The sequence below is a fragment of the Amblyomma maculatum genome, chromosome 6 (assembly GCF_055883805.1).
Source record: "Amblyomma maculatum isolate TAMU_Amacu chromosome 6, ASM5588380v1, whole genome shotgun sequence".
Lineage (NCBI taxonomy): Eukaryota > Metazoa > Arthropoda > Arachnida > Ixodida > Ixodidae > Amblyomma > Amblyomma maculatum.
This window is the reverse complement of record NC_139349.1, coordinates 108,972,686-108,987,049: the sequence shown is the minus strand read 5'-3', so window position 1 is coordinate 108,987,049 and position 14,364 is coordinate 108,972,686. Positions and strand designations below refer to the sequence as shown.

The following is a 14,364-nucleotide window of genomic DNA, read 5'->3' as shown; positions in this document are numbered from 1 at the left end:
CCAGCAAGAGGAGGCAGGGACTAAAGGCTATGTGAAAGCCTGACAGAGGTCCTTGCCCCCCGCACAGATTCTGGCATTAAAAATTAAAAACATGTATCAGTAACAGTTTGCCATTTCACACACTGTTAGGATAAAAACGCACATAATAACGACAGTGAAAAATGGTTACAATTACTTCTACCATATACTAATTACACAAGAAAAAAGTTCATCTCAAAATTATACATTTCGCACAAAACATTTTCATCTACATGGAACAATTTAAGAAAATAAAACTGATATGAATACACATGAACAGTTCCTATAACTTATGGAAAACAACCTACTGAGATGGCTGTACACACTAAGAAAAATAAGTGCTAAAGACAACAAGATATGCAGATTGTATTCTGAAAGCCACGTTCTGCATTGCCTGAAAGCGCACATAAGATGGATCACATAAGAAATTGTGAAATCTGAGCAGTTATTCAGTTCCGAAATACAGATTTTGCCGTATTAACATTTCCTTGATCCGCTTTTTAAATTTGTGTTTGGAGCAGTAGAAATCTACTAATTCTTCCACTTGATTCATTATTTGTATTGTTTGGAACTGAAATGTTTGTTTTCCGTAATTGGTTCGTACCCTGGGCGTACATATTGCTTTTGGCCTGAGGCAGTGGCTTAGAGTGGAGTGTTTTACTTTTTCCACTATCCCTGTTGTCGTGTAAGGAACGCAGCAATTTCAAATAATATACTTGGTCCGCTCTTAGTATGTCGTACTGACTAAAAAGTGGAGCTGTTCGCAAGCTCACATTATGGCCATGAAAATTTGAGAAAATGCGGAGAACTTTCTTCTGTAAGAGGACCAGTTTCCTGTAATTATTATTTGTCGTTGTGCCCCATACTAAAGCAGCATAAGTAAGTTTACTGTAAAAAAGTGCGTAATAGAGCTCCTTATTTAACCACAGTGGTATTAGATGCATTATTATATTGACCCCCCCCCCCCCCCCCCCCCCGTATTTGAGAGCTCCGCCGTAAGGTAATTAACATGAGTGTTCCAATTCAGTTGTTCATTGAACCATAACCCTAAGAACTGTTGTTCCCTTACTTGGCTTATAGGGTCATTATTGTACATGAGGTGCATCTCGGGGCCTGTTGGTTTATTAATTGGGCAGAAAACAATATATTTCGTCTTTCCCACATTTAGCTGCAGTCTGTTCGCTTTCAGCCATACTGACGATTTTAACTAGGTATTTGCAACATTCTGAAGTTGAGCAATATTGTGTAAGGAAAAGAATACATTGATGTCGTTTGCGTACATGATGAGTTCTGGGGATGCTGGGATGTTTATTATATCATTTACGTAAATGACGAAAAGCAGTGGACCTAACTTAGACCCTTGTGGGACACCTTGCTGCATCATTACAGTATCAGAGGAAACCGCTTGCATTCGAACATATTGTCTGTGAGACAGGTAGCTTCTCAATAATTCATTAGCCTTTCCTCGTAGTCCGTACCTTTCTAACTTATTCAATAAAATCACGTGATCAATCGAGTCGAGTGCCTTCCGTAGGTCCAGAAACAAACCTAATGTATATTTTCTCTCTTCAACGTTCACAATTATTTTATCTTTAATATGTAACAAGGCTGGTTCTGTCGATTTATTTTTTTTTTGAAATCCTTACTAACACGCTGCTATTACGTTGTTCTTCATGAAAATTTTCTCCAGCCTGACATAAATGGCGTTCTCAAAAATCTTTGAAAATGCTGTCAAGACTGAAATTGGTCTATAGTTTGCAATATCTTCGGCGCCTCCGCCTTTGTACAGCGGCGTTATGCGTGCAAGTTTTAGTTTAGCGGGGAATGTTGCAGTTGAAATCACTAGGTTAATAATATAAGCCAACACATCACTGATTTCGGGTCCATTGTATTTGACCCACAACCTTCAAAGTTTGCCATGTGGAGCTAGAAAAGTTTATATTTTCAACAATTCATAACCCAAAAGTAAGAAAAGTATGATTGTTTCCTGAAAATGCAAATTACTTCGTTTTCTAAAAAAAGCACTGCAAAAACAAAATAAATATAGAGCATAACGCAAAAAGTACGAACTCTGTATTTGCAATGGAAAAACACTGCAGCTGCGTTCGCACTGAAAGCATAAAAATTCACGGATTCACTTTAATCGGCGGATGTGGCTGGCACGTTTCCTGTCGCCCGGATTTATGCTTTGTCTCTTCCCGTTACCAATGCGCGCTCCGAGGCATGGAACGTGTGGATTTTTTTGCAAAGCGTTCTCTCGCGACTGAGTCAAGGTATGTGTTTACTCAGTTGCCTGGCATTAGGTGCAAGTGTAATGTGCATTGGGTGGAGGATCCCTGACTGCATATTGAAAAAAGTAAGTGCAAAGTACTGAATATGTGACGAGAAGAAACTTGCGCAATATTTGAAATTTACACTCTACTGCTGCACAAACGATTACTTACAGCTGCTGACGTGCAAGGTAGAGGAGGACAACGAAGAAAGGAAGCTGTGCTCCGGCTCCTGCTTGGGTAAGTGACAGCTGTAGTTCGTCGGTTCTGAGTAACGTTTCGTTATAAATCTTATTACGGACTTCGCCTCAAGCGGTCGATGAAAATGGGGAAAATAAAGAGGGGGCGAAGTGTACACGCCCTGTTCGACCTTGTCTGGTGGAGCCTGCGTTGTTGCCCGCTGGTCCTGTATATCTTCTCTTGGTGGGAAGGCTTGGGATCTGACTACCTTCCTCTTGAAATCAGGGCCGCTGTCCAGTGGCGTCTCGTCAGCGCCGCTAACCGAATGGTTTTCGCGAATTTTCGCGGTTTGTAGATGGAACAGAGTGCCTGCTACCATCTTCGCGGTGGATCTCACGGCAGCCATCATGGCCGCCTGCTGGATCGCGTCTGTTCCCACGAACGTCAGTTGATCCTGCCTGGGCTTTCGTCTGCAGTATCTTAAGATTAAATGACGCGCTACGTTTGTTGGTAGAGATGAGCCCCACGTATAGCTTGCCAGCAGTTGTTACAGTGGAAGCACTAAGCACCTCCCCAGATTTTTAGCAAAATGCTACTACCTCCTCCTTCCTCGATGAGCTAGCGGTCTCGAAGTCCCAAAAATCCCGGATAGTGCTCGCTCAGCACTCGCCGGGGAAAACTGCTGCCTCCGTAAGCAGGGTCGCTGATGTCGGGAAATGTGAAGATGCTTCCTCACAGTCACGGCAATATGACGAGATTTTACCGGAACCAGGTAACGGCAGCATCCGACGTGCTACCTCCGATTTGTATGTAACGATTGGTGGAGTTGATGTCAACGCCTAACTCGACATCGGTGCCAATGTTTCAGTAACGAGCCGTTTTTTTTTTGTTTGTTTTTTTTGCCTGCGAAGTGAAGATTGTTCTGTCCTAATTACTGGCCCGAGCATTCGTAAGGCAAGGAGTCACTCAATTATCCCTGCTAGCAAACTCACAGCAAAGGTCGGCATATATGTTTTTTCTTACGTCGGTGATTTCATGTTACTGTTCGACTGCCCGACACTTCGAGGGACTTGATTCTGGGCCTACACTTCCTGTATACGAGTGGCGCTGCCATTGATCTAAAAGGATCACGGGTCACGGTCTTGGTGACACGAGATGTGGCACGCGTGAAAAAGAAAACCCGGAACTCAATATTTGTGCGTGTCGGTGACATTTACGTGAAGGTGCCAACACGGCCCATGCGCTCGGTGCTTGTGAGGCACGATTTATTACACAACTATACGAGGGTGTCGCGAATCGTCACCTCCCGCTGCTGCTTGAGACGGAAATAGCCGTCGCTTGAGGACTCGTCCAACTGCCTGACGGTTGTCCTACTGTCCTCCTAAAGAATTTTGCTAACGAGATGCAACCTCGCCAGGGGCACGGATATTGCCTTCTTTATGAAGTTACTGCTTTGCCTCATTTATGCGCTCAGCCCTCAAGAAGAGGCTGCACCATGTCATGCCCTTGAAACCACCAAAATAAGCCCGAACTTGGCACAGATCAGAAAAATCACGCGGCTCTTCTGACAGATTTTGCAGGTTACGGCTCCAAGGTTGGTCGCACTCCTGTCAAGCGTTACCTCACAACTCATGATGATCCCAGGCTGCCTTGGTGCAAAAGCCCATAGCGTGTTTCCCCTAAGGAACGAGATATAATTACAATTAAAATGAATGTAATGCTTCCGGACGATGTGATCAACCTTCGATGAGCCCATGGGCATCGCCGTCCATGTTAAAAATATGATGCCCTGTGGTATTGTGGCGATTATCGGAAACTGATTATCGTGACTTAATAGGACGTTTATTCGCTTCTCAGGATTGGTGATGTCCTTGATTGAGCACGTAACGCCAGATCCTACTCTTAACTAGACTTCAAAAGCTGGTACTGACAGATAGAGGCGGACCAGAGAAGCCGAGATCAAACTGCTTTCGTGACATTCTGTGCCAGCCACATTACAACTTACAATGGACACTGGTGTATCAGATCTGAAGTGACAGATAGACGATGTCATTTTCTTGTCTACTTCTGGTCAACACCGGAACCATTTCCGCATTGTGCTTCAAGCCCTCAAATGCGCGCGGCTAACAATCAAGCCTGATAAATATCATTTCTATTTGAAGAAACTTCGATTTCTCGACCATGTTGTCAGTGCACAAGAAGTTTTTCCTCACCTTACGCCCAACTAACAAAAATGCACTTTGCCGATTTCTGGGCTCTGTTGTTGGCCTCGGGGCAGGGCTTATCCAGTGGCAGGAAAGAGTAGGACGAATCGTTGCTTCCGCGAGCCAAACGTTGTCGCGATCAGAGGCGTACTATTCGGTCACGGAGAAGAGGGGCCTTGCTGTCTTACGGGCCATCAGCAAGTTTCTACCATGCCTGTACAGATAATTATTTCGTATTGCCAGCGGCTATCAGTCGTTGTGCTGATTGGCAAGCCTGAGAGGCCCGGCCGTGTGGACGATTGGCTAGATCCAGCCTCCATCCGCAAGAGTATGACGTCAATGTTGTTTATAAGCCCAGAGATGTAAATAACGCCATTGGACTCCTCTACTGGGATCGTTACCGAATCCGGACCCTGCGCTAGCCCCGCTCATCGGGTATCTTGAAGGCCACGGTGGTCGAGTACCGCTTGTGTTTAGTCGTGGCCTCTAATCCTTTAATTTAGGAGGTATCGTTCTCTGTAAGAACAATTTTGAGAAATCAAACAAGAAATTCTTACTGGTGGTAAATAGCCAGTAACGACCTGACATCTTCGGCGCTTGTCATGGCGAACCGACCGCAAAATTACTATCCTCGGTATGAACTTACGTGAAAACTTGTCGCGACTGCTAACACCGGACGTCTCCCCCCGTGAAGCCAGCTGAATTTCTTCAACCCACAGCTCCATCGAGACCTCCTTTCCAACAAGTGAGAGTGAACCTTCTAGGTCCCTTCCTGCAGACATCTAATAGAAAACGAGAAACCGAGTTGCTTGCAAACGGAACCGCTGCCGAAGTAGCTTTCTGTTCAGAAGTTTGTACTGCATCATGCCGCTCCGGCTATTATGTTTAGTGACCGTGATGTTGATTTTACGGCCCGCCGACTAAGGATGGGCTGAAACTTCCGCACGGAACGGCGTACCACCCGCAGACTAATGACTTGTTGTACGGCTAAACAGAACTCTGGCTGACGGGCTCTCCGTGTGCGCGGATGTAGAACATACATTTTGGACCAAATTCTTCTATACACCAAGTCTTTCATATAATACGGCGCACCAATAGACGACGTGGCTCACTTACCTTCCAGCTTGTCTTCGGCCGTCGAGTGACTACCCTGGGCACTACGCTGCCCGTATATCCCGACTATGAAAATGAACTTAACTTCAACGACGCCACTTTTGCTCAGCGTGCGGAAGAATCGCGGTAACTGGCAAGATAGCGCATACACCTACAACAGCAACTAGACATTGACCGCAACAACCAGAGACGGCGCTTCATTGCCAGGAAGTCTGGCGAGAAAGTGTGGATTTGATGCCCGTTCGTCACCGCAGACTGTCCGGCATTTCGGCCCTTATCGCATCCCCGGCTGCGTAAGCGACGTTACTTACAATACTGAATACACCACGCTAAAACGCTCAATCCACACACACACATGACCTCTGATGTTTTACATGTCGGCGGGATTTAGCCACTGGGCTACAGAACGACAGTTTGATTTTTAGGCTGATGTTGCATCATTCAGTCCTCTCGTCTCACCCTAGCGCAGTTTATCTCATCTCTTCAGTCTGCTCCAAGGTAGCCGAATGGAGGCGATGCTGCAGAGAAGAGGGCAATGAGACATGCCATAGAAGCCGACGTAGACTGACACGTGCTATAGGGGAAGACGGCGAAGAACTGAACCTGTACTCCGTCTCGTGCTTCCTTGACAGGCCGCTATAGTTCATCGGATCCTGATTACCTTCCGAGTAGCGTTTCCCTACACAACGCACACTTGCAACATACTGCCAGAGATCCTGACGAGGCAAAACATGGTATTTGTCAAAATTACAAAAGACACAAGGTACATCGATGAATCCCATAAAATGGGAACTGACGACATATCTGAAAATTCACAGCGTCAAAGGAGTTGAAAGAGTCGACTGGTTACAATCAAGCTACATGTTTCGGCTTGTCATAATGTATTGCTACCTTCCTCACTGTGGCGTAGCCAGAGAGAGGGAGCTATTCTCCCCGAAAGTTTTTAGCAAAGCCATGCACCACCGAACATTCGAGCCAGCGGCACCGGAAATAATTATTGATTTTGTCTGCACTGTTTATTTCCCGCCTTAAAAGGCATTTCTGCGCGAACACTGCGAACTCAGAATGCCTTGGGGAACGCCCGTGTACGTTTCGTCACATTTGATGCACGAAGCACCATTCGATCACTAGGTTTCAATGACGTTTCAGTCGCCATCTGGTGCATCGCAACATCTCCTCGCGGCCGCCGCGGAACCTGCAGAACGAATGAATTGAATTCCAGAACATTATCCGTATCAGGTTTTAATAAGATTTTGATGTGCAAGGTGCACTGACGTTTTTGCAGTCGTTCACCGGATTATAAAATGAGATTAGCCACACTATCAGATAATCTGACAAAACACGCGCGCGTTCGTTTTTTCTGGTCGAGTGGATTTGGCCTTGCAGTCTTTTGGATGCATTCTGGCTAGCAGACGAGAAACCGAAACAATGGTCGCTCGCCGCCATTCCTGTGGGTACGCAACTGATTGCAATGCGTTCCCATCTGCAATGCAGGGAACAGTGTCAGCCTGAGTCGCCTTGAGGACATTTAACCCGGCATTCGGTGTCGTACACCGCAAGGTCTTATTCTCAGCTGTGACAGTATGCGCCTTAAATTAAAGCAAAATTACTGTTGACATTTTTGTTTCTGCATGCATATCGAAGAATTGTAGCTGAGCAGTTTGCTTGTAGTGTGCACGATGCTTATTGTTTCTTATTGAAAACAACAGTTGTAAGGAATTGCTGCTCTAAACTTCTTTTCGGCATGTATTTTTATGACCGTATCATGCAAGTGCTACTAATGTTCATGCAAGAACCACCACAGCCAGTTTTCCTCGGTTCTCAGAAAATGCATAGGCTGTGGAACTGTGTTCATATTGGTCATATGGATAATAATAATCAATGTTGCTCCCACTTTCAGGCAGCACTAACTACGCCTGGACTGACCCAGAATGACCGGTCATCGACTGCCCCAAGTGCTACTACAAGCATATTGTATTCTTCGCCCCCTGTTGAGTCAGGATAAATAATTTGACACAATGATCCTGGAAGCAAAAGTCATAGATCAGTGCACTTAATTATATACCCATTGTATACTTCCTAAAGACAGTGATGGTGGTATCTTTCGCAGTGGTCTGAAGTGCATCTAGGGTCAGCTGTGCGTGACAAATTCACATATCTACATGATTTATCATATGGAATAATGTAATTTGAATTTGTGATAGCATGTGGTTTTGATCTGTATGAGTGTGTGATATGACTTATTTCTCGCACAGATGCTGGTATCACACTTAGTATCATATGGATCATATAGATCATATAGGATTATATGAATCATATAGATCAATGTGCATGATGCAATAATCTCGTACAATCTTGTGTTGTGTGAGATCGTACAAATATCTTACACAGTTTTTTCAATACGGTCCTCTTGAGGGCGCCACCTTTACTTCGATATTATCGCTATCTCTTCAGAAAACCGTTTTATCTCGCGGTGTAGGATACCGACCACCATCCGTACGGCATACGGACCACGGTGAGCATCTAATTCGCAAAAAGATGAAACATGTAGTTATTTTTGTGCTTGATTCCTCGACAAATTTTATGCGGAAGAGGCCACGCAGCAGCGTCAGTACCCTTCGAACGAAATTTGTGGCTACGCCACTGCTGGCTCAGCATTGAGCCCTGCGGGCTACAACATGTTTGACATGGTTCTACTAATTACACTGTATTCCGCACGCAGAGATGAGGAGGTAAGTGGAGAATATGAGTGAAGCCAGCAGTTGTAACAGAAAGTTTACCTGCCCTTTACACTTTACTTAACAATGCACTTGACATACTCTGCACTAGATTGCAGATCATTCTGATAGCTAATGTAAACGAATCAGCAAGATGTGAAAGTAGACATTTCATTACAGTCTCATCCTGCCTATACAGTTCATTATACGACAGAATTTTGGAACCAATCAACTCGAAGGTCCGGTCACATCCTCGTTGCATAAGAAATATAGAATTAAATAATAGCCAGGCAGCGAACCACTGAAAAATACAGATCATCACGGAAATGTGCTTAGGTGCGTTCCGTTTAATTGCAGTTATACACCGCTGTACCATTCATACAATCCATGATTCATGTCTAAGGGACAGTTCAACTCCATAGTTCCTGCGAAGGCTTTGTAGCGTTTTTTGTAGATGTACTGCTGTGCTCGCCGGGACCCCATTATTGCAAAACGTCTAATCCACTTTTGGGTTCGTCTAAAACATTATCACTCATAGCAAAAAAACTCGTCAGGAACAAATAGGCGCGAACTACTTCGATCTTGCTTGTGGCAGGCTCGCTAATGAGGGAGAAAATGTTTTACGATAAGCACTGCCTCACGCTTGTAACTTTCACACGAGGGTGAAGAAATTGTGCAGCAGACTAAAGCGTTTCACCTGTTAAGTCGTAACGTACTCAAAGAATCATTACTTACATTCGCAAGTGACCTGCTCCTCATTTCATCCAAAACAACAAAGGCGCGGCGTATCGTTGAAGTCAGTCCCATTACGATGCTAGGGATCTTCACGAAAGCTTCAGGTGCAAATAAAAGACTTAACGTTTGCTCGCACACAAGTGATAGCGCTTATCCAGCACAGCAAAGAAGGCATCCATTAAACAAACCGCAGGGAACGAGCTCGAAAAACGATGTTCAAAATAAGCGAAATAAGCACGCGAAATAAGCAAGCTTCGGCGAAATTCCGACTAATTGGACTGATTTCGAGGCCGGCTGTTTTGCTGTGGTCTCGTAGTAGCTTTGTTTCCACCAAACGAAGGGTGCTAGCCTCGCTAAGAGTATTGGAGGAAAAAAGGCGCATTAATTTCAGCTCAGAATATAGAAAGTCAGATGATTATTTTTACTCAGAACGTGTTGTATAAGCACCATATTTAGGTGCTCTTGATCACTTTGTCCGAGCAAAAGCGTTGAGGTAAGCCTGTAGTGAATATATTTTGAATGAATATATTTTGCACAGGCGAAGAACTCATTGGCATCTGCATACACATAACCATGCGACATCAGGATGAACAGGAATATCGCACATCAATATATTATAATGGAGTGGCAACAGCACAGAACACTGTGACACACATGTGGTGTGAGCAATAGTATCCGAGGTAAAGAGGCAATCAGCACAAATAAATTCCCGTTCTTTTAAATATGCACGGATCTGGGCATATATTTCGAACGGTGCGCTTAATAATGCTTGTGGGGTAGGGTGAAATGTTGAACGTGGTTATTAAGCCTTGGCAATATCCAGCTCCACTAACGTTGATACCTCGTTCTTCCACACAGCAAGACCAATTCTGTTTTCTAAATCTGCATGAGCCGACCATACTGATCATCCGCGGCGGAAATTAATCTAAGCAGAGCTCAAAGCACTGATTTCTGAAATATGCTATGACAGGTGGCCATGCATAATTCTTTATATTAATATCACCAGTTTTGAAGTTAAAGCTATCGGACGAATATTTAGATCATTAACTACTTTCGCAGTGTTTCTCAAGAGTGTTGCGATTTTCGCCACGTTCCAGTCGGTCGGTATGCATGTGCTTTCTAATGATTCATTCGCCAGATCAATGAGGGCCTGAGTGAACTCTTGCGCCAAAAAGTTGAGCATACCTATCGTAACGCCGTCTCGATCCGGAACCGAGGATGGCATGGACAAAATACAGTTAGGAGGTCTGATCTTTCAACTTCAACATAACCGGAACATAAATTAAGGGAGCGCCAGGGAACTCAGCAATTCTCCTGGAAATGTCAAGCAGCCCTTGTGCAACGCGTTCCAACTTCTGCCTCCTGTAGAGACAACCCTAGCGAACGTATTAACTGATAAGCTGGCGAGTTCCTAAACGAAACAAAGCCTTCATGCGGGTTAGGATTGACCAATAAGTATTAAAATTTTGGTTATATCGTCCGTTGCATCAGAGCACAAATGACGGTGAACAAATTTTGTTGTGTATCCAATGTTCTGTGCTCTGATTATAACAGAGATTCCCACATGCTTTCTTTCTGCGCCAGAAAGCTGTCTCACACGCATCATTCCACTATTCGGAAGGCGATTAATCGTTAACACCAGACCGCACAGTGAACTGGTAAATCTTAGAAGCGTTATTTGAGTGAAACACTTGCTGCGTTCTGCCCGTTGTTTGTGAACAAAGGTTAGATGCAAGGGAGTATCGCAATGATGCTGCATAGGTGGAATGATATTCCAGTTTTCAGTCAGAACTGTTATCTCATATCAAGCTCACCGTGATTGTAAAAATGATTGGAAAGAGGTCTCTAGATAATCCGCTGTTCGCTGTGAACCGTTCTCTTATACTTATTTCTCCTGCTGCCAGGGATAAATCGATGTCTGGTCGCGAACTTCCGCTCAATAAGGTTACCACACGAGAATTTCAGCAGCGTTCAACACTTGCGCCATCCACGTCATTAACAGCTGACTCGAGTTGACGCAAGTTGGTCTCGGGCTATGATGACCGTATTAAAGTTGACAAGCAGTCTGCCGAAACACCTACTGGACAGTAGACGTTAGCTACTGTGACAGTTGCACATTGCAGTAAAGTTATATCTACGGCTAAAAGCGCACAGCCGGAAAGCAATAATCAAATTTAATAAGCCACCGTCCCTAGCATTTATGCAATCAGCACGGAAAACACGATGTATTTTTAAGAAAAATGAGTTGGCGTGGGAAAGCCACGTTTGTTTTGACAGCACTATATATGGCCTATTTGTACAAAAGTAGTAGTTGTAAAACATATAGGAGCACCAATTCCATTGAAGAACCTTTTAACCTGCCATTATTGCTCCTCAGAAATAGAGGCGACAAAAGCCTTTTTCCGCATATGAGATTACAGAGACTCCAGAAGGCCTTTTTTAGTTCTGATCTTAGCATAGGAGAACTTGGAGGGCGAGGTAGAAGCATGAAGCTTTTGTTTAAGGCATGCCTTTTGAACATGAGCGTTCCAAACATTTTTGCGACAAATTCTCCGAGGCGAGAGGCGACACTTGAACCGGCACTACAGCTCGAAGAGGCTACATTAGAATTTGCACCCCAGGTTTGGAATGAAGGTGATGCTGGAGTCAGTGTTGGCTGAGGTGAGCAAGCCGGCTCACTAGCCACAATATCAGACATGGTTTTATTAAATCTGCGTAGCATACGTCAACCACAACTGAATTTTGTTTTTCAGTCGTTGCCACCATTAAGGAAGGAAATGATGTGGCCACAAAGTCGGGAGCAGATAAATGCAGAAAGATGGCATAAGTGTGCCTTTTCCGGTCAAGGAGAACATAAGCGTCTCCTCGCGAGCAACGAATCTGATGGATTCCTCCTGAGACCGTTTCTCTGAATTGGCGTCGTCCGCGGAGTGGTCATTATTACCTAGAAAATAACTAGACATTACAGCGGTAGAGCCGTGAGAAGAGTGGCGTTCCTCACAGATCCTGCATCTAGTAGCCGATTTACACGCTCTGCCACTCAGTCCAAACCGCAAACCGTTGATATATTATAGGAGAGGATGCGGGTTAATGCGATAGATAATTGGTCAAATATTCAAATCAGTGGGACACGTGCCCCCATTCAATGCTTTTATCAGAGACTCTGTAGCAAAACGCACACCAGCCACCTCGCGAGAGTAGCGATACGCAAAAGGAACCCCACCGTCATCATGAAATTCATCCAAACTTTCTTGACCAGTAGATATCAGATCCAGTTCACGCGCAATACATCTAGTACACGCAAGGTTTCTACAATGAAGGCCTTGAGAGGAATTGAGGTAAATGCCTGCAGCTTAGATGATCCGACACACAATCAATGTTTACTCATTTTAAAACACCTCGCTTCCTGAAAAGCCGCACCTCAGAGAATTCAATATAGTGATGCATCGATATATTGAGTTGCTGTTGGATTATTTGCGGGTTTTTCATTTTCAGCATTCAATCGCCTAAGCTATCGGTACGAGCGCCACAGGAGTCACACCGACACCATTTTTATGAAATGTATCCAGAGGCAAGCTTTAAATCAGCAGGCTGGCATTCCGAGCTGCCCAGTCCCATCCCGGGAAGGTGAAAGACATGCCTGTGCACAACGCAACTGAAATTTTCTGTCACCAAATCTTATAAAGCAAAACTGAAAAATCCCTCAAACACCGGCGAACGAATGTCCGTCGAAGAATAAGCAGACCCGGAATCACGATGGGCCATCGGTTGGGTTCCAGTCTCAAACTCTCCGTCCGGAAACGCCAGAAACTGTACAGGGCACTGGCATAACCATTTCTATGTGGAAGTATAAATCTCTACATTTCTCTTCTCTTAGCCTGAGTACCCACCACCACCAGGATATTCTATCAGCTGGACAACGAAAGCCCGTAAAGATTTCTTTTTATATTCCCTCTTCTTTACGCTCCCTCTTGCCATTCGCTTCCTTTATCTCTCTTCTCACGTGTCGGGATATAACCAGCTGGGTGTTACCTAGCTGTCCTCCCTGCTTTTATGTAATTTCTATTTTTTTTTCTCTCGGTGGCGCTGCGCTAGAAGAGTATGTATTCGACGACAAAATTGTGTTTCTTGTTATGCTGCTCTATAGGACTTTCGATTTGCCATAGCAGCTAAAGTATTGGTTGATATTATTATCCAGCTGTTGATCGAGGTCGACCCCCTACAGGGCCAAGTAAGACCGGGGCTATCTGTCAGGGCCTCAAACTCGTATTTTAATGCGGGCTGGAGTGGCACAATGTCCCTCGAGGGTGAGCTAGAGTAAAAAAATAAAAAAATAAGAGAACAAACAATGCAATACCAAATCTGAAAACAATAAAATTACGTAAATAAATAAAGTTTAACGTCTCATTTTCCGACTGTTTCTCATCATTCATGCAAGAGAAAAGCATTGTGTGCCTGAAATTCTGCCTACTTGCCTGTCGGATGCGCATTTTCGATGGCTTGGAGCGAGCTCCTAAAATCATACATTGGCTAATAAACACCACAGTCACTAATCTAGAAAATAAACAAGAAACGTACATTTGAAGAGGAAAGAGATGGCATGGTTTTCTGGAAAGCAGCTGACACCCGTCTGAAGTTAACACATGCAAAGTGACCAAAGCCTTTTCTCGTTTCTACAAAAATTTCTAGTCCGAGAAGAAAAGATTTTTGTTGGTTTTATTTGGAAACCGATTTTGGAGGTAAAGCCAGCTCGTTATGCTAACGAATAATTTTGTAAATTGAAATTTTGAAACCCGTGGAGCCCCATCACACAGATTTGTGGACCGTATGCGGTACGAAGGCTGCGTGTTCGGGACCACTACACTAGTTCATAGTTGAAATGACAGCAGAAATCTTCCAACACACGTAAGGGATGTTTTACGTCTTTCACAGTCACAACTCTAGATGAAGTCACAAAAACCCTACTAAAAAATTATATGAGGCAATAACCTCACATTTTCTCACACAATCTCACTCGGTTCACATCAGAAATCACAAGCTAGCCACATATAATTGCATAAGGTCTCATAGTTTCTTGTACATTATCATACAGGGTGTTTCATCTAAGATTTTACCTATTTTTTAAAA

At 44.2% G+C, this 14,364-nt stretch overlaps 1 protein-coding gene across 5 annotated transcripts in view; it reads left to right on the top strand.

Annotated features, from left to right (window-relative positions):
• The first annotated feature begins 2,169 nt into the window (after positions 1 to 2,169).
• LOC146186554 (uncharacterized) overlaps positions 2,170 to 14,364 on the top strand; it is a 37,238-nt gene continuing 25,043 nt past the window's right edge. For 4 of the 5 annotated variants that reach the window (XM_084607258.1, XM_084607255.1, XM_084607257.1 and 1 more), the window contains exons 1-3: positions 2,170 to 2,374; positions 2,465 to 2,528; positions 7,686 to 10,337. The gene's annotated coding sequence lies outside the window, so the exon portion shown is untranslated. The remainder of the gene's footprint in view (positions 2,375 to 2,464; positions 2,529 to 7,685; positions 10,338 to 14,364) is intronic. The other variant, XM_084607256.1, reaches the window with a different exon arrangement.